This window comes from Salvelinus namaycush, chromosome 37 (genome assembly GCF_016432855.1).
Source record: "Salvelinus namaycush isolate Seneca chromosome 37, SaNama_1.0, whole genome shotgun sequence".
Taxonomy (NCBI): domain Eukaryota; kingdom Metazoa; phylum Chordata; class Actinopteri; order Salmoniformes; family Salmonidae; genus Salvelinus; species Salvelinus namaycush.
Genome location: NC_052343.1, coordinates 14,533,333 through 14,544,852, shown reverse-complemented (window position 1 = coordinate 14,544,852; position 11,520 = coordinate 14,533,333).

Here is an 11,520-nt window from a genome sequence, read left to right as displayed (position 1 = left end):
TCTTTGGCAATGTTAACATGTTTCCCATGCCAATAAAGCCCTTTGAATTGAGAAAGTAAGGCCAACAAGTAACGAACAAGGAGGGAGGTAAAATGACAGACAGGAACAAAAGAGGGGAAGAGATGAAATGAGGTAATACATGGAAGGGAAATTAGTCTGGGTGTGCTGGGAGAGTTGAGATCATCTCAGAGATAAACCTTCCTGATTTGTACTACAATGAAAAAACATAACACTAGACACACAGGACGACTACATTAGGGCGGTACATCCTGTCTAAACACAAACTCACCGCGAAGTGGAAGTAGTATGAATGGCCTGACTTCTGCAGAGGCCGTATCTCTGTAAATACTGCATGGCCAATGCAGACTTCGGATTGACCACGAAGCGCCCAGAATGCGCTCTCCGCAAATTTGTGCACATTCATTGTTTCATAACTTAATTGTGTGAATCGTTTGCGTTTGATTGTTAGTGTATATCAATTCCCCATTACATAGATCACCATTAGTACATTTGCCATTAATTCCTAATCTACAATGTTTGTTCGGTTACGGTCATTTCAGTTAATGCATTCAATATATTATTCCTTTTAGCGTTCTCATTGTCAGAGTGGACACATTGTTTGCAGAGCGCACAACCTACGCAACACTTGTGAGGAACAAGTTTTGGTTTATATCAACCCATTTACGAGTTTTGTCAATTCAATTCAGTCACTGTCTTTGTTTAGAGCGCTCCTGTCAATGTTGAGTAAGGACGCGCACCTGATTACGTTTAGAAGTAGACCTATAGGCTACCTGGCCTGCTGACAACTTTAAGCATATAAATGTGCCCATTTGGGGATCTGATAGTGTTTCCGATTGGTTTAACCACCACTAACAAGCTGTGGAGCTTCTCAAAGTAATGTTTTCACCTCAAACAAGCAAACAAAGTATTTTTACATCCATTGAGAATGACAATTGTTCCTCAATTTGAAAAATCTTTCCAGCTCTATCCCTTCTGAATACCACTCAGTGTGAATGGAAAAATGTCATGCTCTGATCCAGTGGAAACGTCATTGAATAGGCCTACCCGATTACTTCTCATCAGTGGTCGACTTCGACTAAAATGGGTCCTGGTCTCATTCTGGGTGCTGGTACTGTTAATATTTAGGTGCAGAAGCTCCACAATACTTTTGAGCTAATATTCTATAAGAGGAACAGGAGCTCAAGCAGTAGAACATTTGAGGTGTCGGTACTCAGCTCTAGTGAGCTCCTGCCCAAGTCAAGCACTGCTTCTTATCACTTGCGCAAATAGCCTACAGCTGTGTCTGTCCCGAGCTCACAGGAGCCGGAAACAGAGGGCCCAGAATATTTTATACAATGTTGCAAGTTTGCTAGAGCAAGCTTCAGACCAGACCCAAATTAATAACATTTTTCAAGTTCATTGCATAAAGGCCATGCATAGCCAATATCATTTATAGGATATCTTCTACCTGCAGGCTGCAATGTTTTTATTTGTTGGCTTTATGTAGGCTATTTTTGCATAGTTGAACGATGGCAATAGAAGTTACTTTTAAGGTTTGTATCATTTTAATTTTGATATAATTTTGATTAACCACATGACAATGATTGAGATAAGACATTATTATAAATATAAACCATAACTGGCACACAGATCGGTAGATATGGTAAGATAAATTGGCATTCCACATGAAAAATGGTTGCCGACTCCTCGTGTAACCTATTACCGGCAACTTCAGGAGAGTAATGGTAGAATCTGAAAAAGCCATCAGGAGAGGGATGGTTGGGTCAGGTTAAGGTTTTTTCTTCTGGTTATCTAGATCTCTAGCTCCCGCCAGAGTCATTTGTCTTTTATTTAATCAAACAGTGAGTTTAATGTGTCAGACAAGCTCAAAGCATACAGTTGATTTTATAAAAATACATAGGATGTGTCTATATGGAAAAATACACTTTTATAAATTTCGAACCAATCGATTGGTCAAAAGTACAGACAAAGTCAGTCAAACAATATTTTTGGTTGTTGTTGGGGACAGCCCTAGACTACATACAGCCAACTGAAACATATCCTGAATGTTTGTACCATGTAATGATGGGGAACCAATAAAACAAACAACTCATATTTGGGAGAAAACCTATGCTAGCAGGCTTTGAATGAAGTGGTCTACATAATGTACAAGACACTTTACAGGATGACAACTATGAAACTATTAGTACTCATTAGAGATTGAGGTGCAGACATCATGAAGAGGCTTGTAAACCTCTATGCAGTATGTTGTGATCCATTTAGTTACTGCAACTACTAGTGCTCAGAGCAGGCGCGGGTGTTACGGGTGGTCCCATGTATGCAGTGGTTCTTCTCTCCCTGGAACAGGGCGTTGCAGCTTCCTGTGACCGGGTCACATGGGCACATGTCCTTGCACTGGCACTCCTGCCCACAGTCCAGCCCGTACAAACCCAGGGGATACTCTGAGGGGAACACAGGAAGGGATGTAAGATACACCAAGGAAACAGGATGAGATGTCACTGGAAAATACAATAAAGCTTTAAAGTTAAGAAACTTCCTTCCTGAAAACCACTGCTCTAGCGTGCAACATCAGGGGTTAGTACCAATGTTTTGGTTTCCTAGACCTTAGGGATTTGAAGATACTGTTCACAATATGTAATTGTCACATATATAAACAAGTTCATAATACATGGGAACTACAGCATTGATGTACATGAAGAGTGAAAAGGCTCTGACAGACAATAAGACTACAACAATAGCTTCATTTAATCTCCAAAGCAAAAGGTATTCAGTCCAGGATTTGGGCATCAGAGGACCAAGGAAGTGATGTAACGTAGGCTTAGCATATTAGGGCTAATGCGTTCCAGCTGTTCATTCAGAGATTTGGAGAGAGACTATTGGCAGAAGTCGTACAGAGAGGGAATGTTCTAGTCGCACCACTGGGAAAGCTTTGGTTGATCACCGTCATCCTTGTGAGACTGGGAATAAGGCATAACATTGGAAGTGCTCCAAGGTGCTATTATTGAAACAGGTGAGGGAATGTCGGGGAATGGGAAAGAGAAATTAGAGATTGAGAGGGGATTACGAATTTGCTTTGGAGGATCATAAAAGGTTGTTAGGTGTACACCAATCAAGCAGGGTTACACACTTATCCTGCCACACTACTATAGCAGTACACACACCCATGTATAAACACACCTTGTTCACAGGATTCGCCATGGAAACCAGTGGGGCAGCTGCAGCCACCGTGAACAGTGTCACACGAGCCCCCGTTAGTGCAGCTGTCACCATAGAAACCCAAATCACACACTTAGAGATAAAATAAGTTAAGACACAAGTAAGCTGTTATCGGTGGACGGTCAGATACTGTAGATTTTGGAGGGAGTATTACAGGATATGAGGACATGACCTCACTGTATACAGTATTAGGTAGGATACAGGTTTGGTCAGGAAAGTAAGGAGTGATTTATAGGACCATGGGGTTGGGAGAGGGTGCAGTGAGTGAAAGAAAATGTGAGGGCTAGGAGGTGTTAAAGTACTGCCCTGGAATGTGGAAGTTATAACTACCAACCGTAATTGCCAAAGCTCGACAGAGCACATTCTTCACAAATCATAGGGTCCTGGGGACAAGCAAAATGTTTCACACCAGGAGAAATTACAGACTTGTTGTGTAAACAAACCAAGCCAGAGAGAGAGAGAGAGAGAGAGGCTGATTACCTTGGCTGCAGTTCTCCCCTCTCCATCCAGCATCACACGCACAGCCATCTGCACCGGGAGAGAGATGAGATAAGAAAGAGGAGAAAGAATAGATAAAGAAAGAGGCAAGAGGCATTTCATTGTGACCTCAGAGCTTGTTCAGAACTCAAGAGAGAACAACTGTACCCACTCCTCACCAGTCATCACTCACCCTGTGTACAGACACCGTGGGCACCGCAGGCGGGCGGTTGGCACACCAGGGTGTCACAGCCAGTCCCACTCCAGCCATTGGCAGTGCCCATCGATGCACATCCTGTGCCCGCTGCAGTCCTCAGGCTGGCACTGGGGCTGGTGGACACACAGGATGGTGGAGACCCGCCGAGGGCAGCGCCACATGGGGTCTGAGACACTGAAGGAGGAAATAGACGAGATGGGGAGCGTGGAGAAAGAAAGCAGGTGAGAGAATGAATATCATGAATAGAAATTGCAGTGTGTCAAACAGCAACATTTGACTAAAATAAAAGCCACAAAAAGCAGCTACATAAGCCTTGTAATGTTATTGCAATGAACATGTGACCTAAGCTTTCTGTTTGGCTTACCAGTGGTCCGAGGGGTAGCTGGCCAATGAGCCGCTTGCCATGTAAGTGGAGGAACCATCCCAATCCAGGTTGATGGCATTGATGACCCCCTGACCTTTCAGAAAATCTGCCACCTCCCAAAGAGTCATGCTAGAGAGAGGAGAAAACCGTTGGTACAACAACACTAGTAGTGTTGTACCATAAGGCCATATAGGAGAAAGGTGCATGCATTTAATGCAAAACAAATCCATAAGGATTTCTGAAGCAATGTCGATTGTGTGAAAAATAAGGTAAATTCATTGGAGAAGGTCAGTGGTTGGTCTGATATGCACCGAGAGACTGTGCTGACTAGATACGATTTATTGACTTTATATGGCCTGATATTGAGTGGAGAGGCCATGGACATGAACAGACATGTCCCCTTGTGGTCTTTTCAAAGCCATTTCTTTAACAAACTCATGAATCTCTAGGTCAATGAGGTCATTTGTTCATTGCACCGGTGCAGAGAAAGCCAGATCAATAGAATTGATCAGAGCCTTATTACTTAGCCCCATCTCCTTTCATATGCCTAAATGGCCCCACTTCTGCCTATCAAACCTGCATTGTCTAACCTGCATTGTTTCACTTTGACCACCCATTTTCTCTCCCTCCCACTGTATTCCCTTTGTCTCCCACAATACTCTTTCCACTTCTTCTCCCTCAACCAGTTACACCGGTATTATTTTCCACACTTTTTATATTTTTTCTCCCCCCCCCCCCATCTCATCTCTTTTCCATTTTTTACCCGCTGCGGCCCGTCTATGTGGAACAGGATCAGTTTCCCCTCATCGTGACCAACCGCTGTCCTGGCCGACACCACATCCACAAAATGGCGGAATGTCCCTGCGGAATGCATGAATGCATGAAAATGTAATTGAAGCATTCTGGCTGAATTTGATAGAATACATCATTGTTGTTTTTACTTAACCAGAACGGGCAAACAGTGTTTCACCATACGCATTTGTGAATTGTGCCAAATGTAATTTCTCTTCATATTTCTGTATTATGACAACTCCGTTTTAAATGGCCATGTTATATGAGTGATGTGAAGCCAAAAACAGATTTCTACATCAAGTCTAGGACAAAGTTATCGCTAAGTGTTGACGTAAGGCCAGTCCTGCTTTTTATTTCCTAATCTAATGGTTGAGCAAGCCGATGCTAGATCTGCACTTAATGGGAGACTTTACCTAAAGTAATATTAAAAGGTGTCAATACTAACTAACTACATATCTCTAGCATTTTAAGTAAGTATGGCTAAATTGAAGACATCCAGTATCGACCTGTCTCCTGTCACACTCAGCATCTATGCTCTGGTTAATGTAGACCTGGCTGTCTCAGAGGAGCCACACCACCTCACTGACCAACTGCACAAAGGGGTTGGCCTCATCCAGCACGTCCTCCTCAGAGAGAACTTGAGAGAAGGAAGTAGAGAAACAGGGATGTAAAGAGGGAAAATCAGGGACAAAAATGAGGAAAAAGTAAATAACATCAATCAGTGCTATCTCAAGAAAGGAATAACCAACTGTGGGACAATGTGCTCATGAGAGCACATACTTCGATACTCATGTTAAAAAGGGTACATTCAGCAATCTAGTGAGATAAAACATGTCTGAGGCAGCCAAAACTCAAGTGCATCCTAAATCTCTGTACACATCAGTATTTTCACCTGGCTAGCTTTGTTGGCTTCCACAAGACATGTTTGTACTTCAGTTTGTGACAGTTAAATATCTTAGACAGCCCTCAGGCTCTGGTCTATGAAAAATCTATGGGGGGGGAATGAGATGTGGGCGCACATTGAATGCTTTGGTGAGTCTGCCCATACAATATTACATCAGCCACGCCACAACAACCAAGCAGCCGTCTGTTCCAGGTGGCTGGTTTTATTGGTTTAGGGACCACTGCTTTTTTCACTGCTCTTATTTTTCCCATCAAACTTGCATGAACGTAAACACCCTTATCTTGGAAACAGGAACATTCCAAGGTAGAGCCATTACTCTACATGGAATGACTGACAGGTCAACACAACACTTCTCCAGGGAACAGGGAGTACCGTTCTAATCTAATTGGTTATGTTCCAAAGTAGACGTCATATTACGCGATAGGGTTATTGTGGCGCGTGCGTTTGTTGTTTTCGTTGGGTGGCTTCATTTGGGCATCGAGGTTTGGCTAGGGCAAGGTCATTAAAGTTTCATACGGAGAAACAAAGAAGCATTGCTGTTACGGAGATAAGACTTGCGATAATTTAGAATGAGTAATAATCTTAGAATATCCTCTCTACATTCTCCTCTTCTGTCTCTGCTGCTAAAGCCAATTTCTACCACTCTAAATTCCAAGCATCTGCCTCTAACCCTAGGAAGCTCTTTGCCACCTTCTCCTCCCTCCTGAATCCTCCTCCCCCTCCTCCCCCCTCCTCCCTCTCTGCTGATGACTTCGTCAACCATTTTGAAAAGAAGGTTGATGACATCCGATCCTCGTTTGCTAAGTCAAACGACACCGCTGGTTCTGCTCACACTGCCCTACCCTGTGCTTTGACCTCTTTCTCCCCTCTCTCTCCAGATGAAATCTCGCGTCTTGTGACGGCCGGCCGCCCAACAACCTGCCCGCTTGACCCTATCCCCTCCTCTCTTCTCCAGACCATTTCCGGAGACCTTCTCCCTTACCTCACCTCGCTCATCAACTCATCCTTGACCGCTGGCTACGTCCCTTCCGTCTTCAAGAGAGCGAGAGTTGCACCCCTTCTGAAAAAACCTACACTCGATCCCTCCGATGTCAACAACTACAGACCAGTATCCCTTCTTTCTTTTCTCTCCAAAACTCTTGAACGTGCCGTCCTTGGCCAGCTCTCCTGCTATCTCTCTCAGAATGACCTTCTTGATCCAAATCAGTCAGGTTTCAAGACTAGTCATTCAACTGAGACTGCTCTTCTCTGTGTCACGGAGGCGCTCCGCACTGCTAAAGCTAACTCTCTCTCCTCTGCTCTCATCCTTCTAGACCTATCGGCTGCCTTTGATACTGTGAACCATCAGATCCTCCTCTCCACCCTCTCCGAGCTGGGCATCTCCGGCGCGGCCCACGCTTGGATTGCGTCCTACCTGACAGGTCGCTCCTACCAGGTGGCGTGGCGAGAATCTGTCTCCGCACCACGTGCTCTCACCACTGGTGTCCCCCAGGGCTCTGTTCTAGGCCCTCTCCTATTCTCGCTATACACCAAGTCACTTGGCTCTGTCATATCCTCACATGGTCTCTCCTATCATTGCTATGCAGACGACACACAATTAATCTTCTCCTTTCCCCCCTCTGATAACCAGGTGGTGAATCGCATCTCTGCATGTCTGGCAGACATATCAGTGTGGATGACGGATCACCACCTCAAGCTGAACCTCGGCAAGACGGAGCTGCTCTTCCTCCCGGGGAAGGACTGCCCGTTCCATGATCTCGCCATCACGGTTGACAACTCCATTGTGTCCTCCTCCCAGAGTGCTAAGAACCTTGGCGTGATCCTGGACAACACCCTGTCGTTCTCAACTAACATCAAGGCGGTGACCCGTTCCTGTAGGTTCATGCTCTACAACATTCGCAGAGTACGACCCTGCCTCACGCAGGAAGCGGCGCAGGTCCTAATCCAGGCACTTGTCATCTCCCGTCTGGATTACTGCAACTCGCTGTTGGCTGGGCTCCCTGCCTGTGCCATTAAACCCCTACAACTCATCCAGAACGCCGCAGCCCGTCTGGTGTTCAACTTTCCCAAGTTCTCTCACGTCACCCCGCTCCTCCGCTCTCTCCACTGGCTTCCAGTTGAAGCTCGCATCCGCTACAAGACCATGGTGCTTGCCTACGGAGCTGTGAGGGGAACGGCACCTCCGTACCTTCAGGCTCTGATCAGGCCCTACACCCAAACAAGGGCACTGCGTTCATCCACCTCTGGCCTGCTCGCCTCCCTACCTCTGAGGAAGTACAGTTCCCGCTCAGCCCAGTCAAAACTGTTCGCTGCTCTGGCACCCCAATGGTGGAACAAACTCCCTCACGACGCCAGGTCAGCGGAGTCAATCACCACCTTCCGGAGACACCTGAAACCCCACCTCTTTAAGGAATACCTAGGATAGGATAAAGTAATCCTTCTAACCCCCCCCCCCTTAAAAGAGTTAGATGCACTATTGTAAAGTGGTTGTTCCACTGGATATCATAAGGTGAATGCACCAATTTGTAAGTCGCTCTGGATAAGAGCGTCTGCTAAATGACTTAAATGTAAATGTAAATGTAAATATAATAAAGGCCTTTGTGTTTGAGCAAATAAACATAAGAACTTAATATTCTATGATAACAGGATCAGTGTTCCACAAACTCAACTACAAGCCTTGACAGCATTTGTCTAGAAAAAGTAATGAAGTGCGAATTTATGTTATAAATTACACATTACAACCACAAATGGAGCTCAAATTGAATACAGAGAGAGATTGAGAAGGACATTTTACCCAAAAACAAGTGTACCGTCCCTCCTGATGCCAAACTGGGCATTCTGCACCCCTCCGCTGTCCCTCACTTTCACCCCGTCACTGACTACATTCCCCAGTCCTAGTACCAAAGAACCCTCCATTCTGGGCATAGAGACACCAGGTGGCTTTAGCCGTTTCCTCCACCGCCTCCCGCTGGTTCACCCCGCACCCCCCCGGCCCTCCAAGCTCCAGCACAGACACTGTCCTCAGTGGGTCGTAGACCACTGTAATGTGACCTGTGGCAAGGAGGAAATCATTTCTTATATATACACACCCACCAAACAAATTAACAGAATTTCACTTGACAAAAGCCTAATATTGTAAGGGTATGGTGTTTAAAACTGTTAAATAGATATGGAAACAAAAAAGACCACATTTTGCCATAAAGATTTAAAATGGGGCAATTTTAGGGGTATTTTCAAAATGTATATTTCCTCCACTGACATGTGACCCATCGGGTTGTGCCAGGGACGTCAGAGACGAAGACTTTGGACTCAGCCGCGGGCACCCCAGTGTGGTTGCTGGCGGGCCAGGTCTGGTGGGCGACGTTGCCATGGACAACGGGCTGGCAGTCTCGGACATGATGGTGGGAGTGTGAGGGTCCATGGCTATGGCCGTAGGGGTACGGAGATAGGTCATCGTCCAATGAGGGACTGAAGAGCAAATACCCGGTTGTTTCAACTTTATTCACTCATGATACACTTATCCTGAGCCCTGAATTCATATTGCATTAAACGTTAAGCAAAATAGACAAACTGCATTCAAAGAAATCAAGATCTGCAGCAAAACTGTTTAGAACTTTTTTCTTTAAAGTAAAAGCACCTGTCACACATTTGAGTTATGTTCAAAAACACTTTAATCTCACAAACAATTGACTTATTATCAGTGGGTCACAATGTGTCCATATATTGTTGGTCATGTGAAGAAAAAAATAAGAAAAAGCCTTGGGCCACTTCAGACCATCCTTGGTACATCAACGCTTATGTCACCCCATTGAATTTTAAATGGTTAAGATAAGGGTTAATAAAGACACACTATGCAGAAATAATACCTTATTTGATTTGAAGTAATAAAGATTTCAGTTTAAGTAATACAACAAGCAAGTATAGTATCATTATACCATTTAAACCGCTGTGAAATATATTTTCCATAACCAGAAATATTGTATTTTTAGCCGTTTGAAGCTTGGTGTACAAAACTGAAAGTAAAAGACGTACAAATTTAACTTTAAAACAGAAAGCATATAAATAGACCACATCTCCTGCTTCGTAAACTTGCTTTTCAATGAGAAAAGGTCTTCTATGCCATTAGACAACATATGACAGCTTATGCTACTTGATAAGATGAGAGAAATGCTGGAGAGGTTGTAGTAACAAAGTAAAGACAGGATCTGTAAAACCAGACAAACTTGAGCTGAGAATTGATTACTAGGATTTGATTTACATAATTTGAGATACAAGCACAGCACTATCCAACACTGCTCTCTGGTGTTAATGAAATGCAACTGCCGGAACCTTCAAGACGAGTTGTGCTTAAATGCTGAGAAGAAACATCTCTGCCTCAATGAAATTACATGTGTACTTTAGATTTGTAATTTAGATAATATACATTTTGTAAAGAATAGGGGATGAGTTATTTCATGCATAAAAAAATGCTCATATTTCACATTAGCAATAAGTACAATGTACAGTTGAAGTCGGAAGTTTACATACACCTTAGCCAAATACATTTAAACTCAGTTTCAAGATTCCTGACATTTAATCCTAGTAAAAATCCCCTGTCTTAGGTCAGTTAGGATCACCACCTTATTTTAAGAATGTGAAATATCAGAATAATAGTAGGGAGAATTAATTATTTCAGCTTTTATTTCTTTCATCACATTCCCAGTGGGTCAGAAGTTTACATACACTCAATTAGTATTTTGGTAGCATTGCCTTTAAATTGTTTAACTTGGGTCAAACGTTTTGGGTAGCCTTCCACAAGCTTCCCACAATAAGTTGGGTGAATTTTGGCCCATTCCTCCTGACAGAGCTGATGTAACTGAGTCAGGTTTGTAGGCCTCCTTGCTCGCACACACTTTTTCAGTTCTCCCCACAAATTTTATATAGGATTGAGGTCAGGGCTTTGTGATGCCCACTCCAATACCTTGACCTTGTTGTCCTTAAGCCATTTTGCCACAACTTTGGAAGTATGCTTGGGGTCATTGTTCATTTGGAAGATCCATTTGCACCCAAGCTTTAACTTCCTGACTGATGTCTTGAGATGTTGCTTGAATATATCCAGATAATTTTACTCCCTCATGATGCCATCTATTTTGTGAAGTGCACCAGTCCCTCCTGCAGCAAAGCACCCCCACACCATGATGCTGCCACCCCTGTGCTTCACGGTTGGGATGGTGTTCTTTGGCTTGCAAGCCTCCCCCTTCTTCCTCCAAACATAACGATGGTCATTATGGCCAAACGGTTCTATTTTTGTTTCATCAGACCAGAGGACATTTCTCCAAAAAGTACAATCTTTGTACCCATGTAAAGTTGCAAACCGTAGTCTGGCTTTTTCATGGCGGTGTTTTTACGGTTCCTCCTTGCTGAGCGGTTATGTCGATATAGGACTCGTTTTACTGTGGATATAGATACTTTTGTACCCGTTTCCTCCAGCATCTTCACAAGGTCCTTCGCTGTTGTTCTGGGATTGATTTGCAATTTTTGCACCAAAGT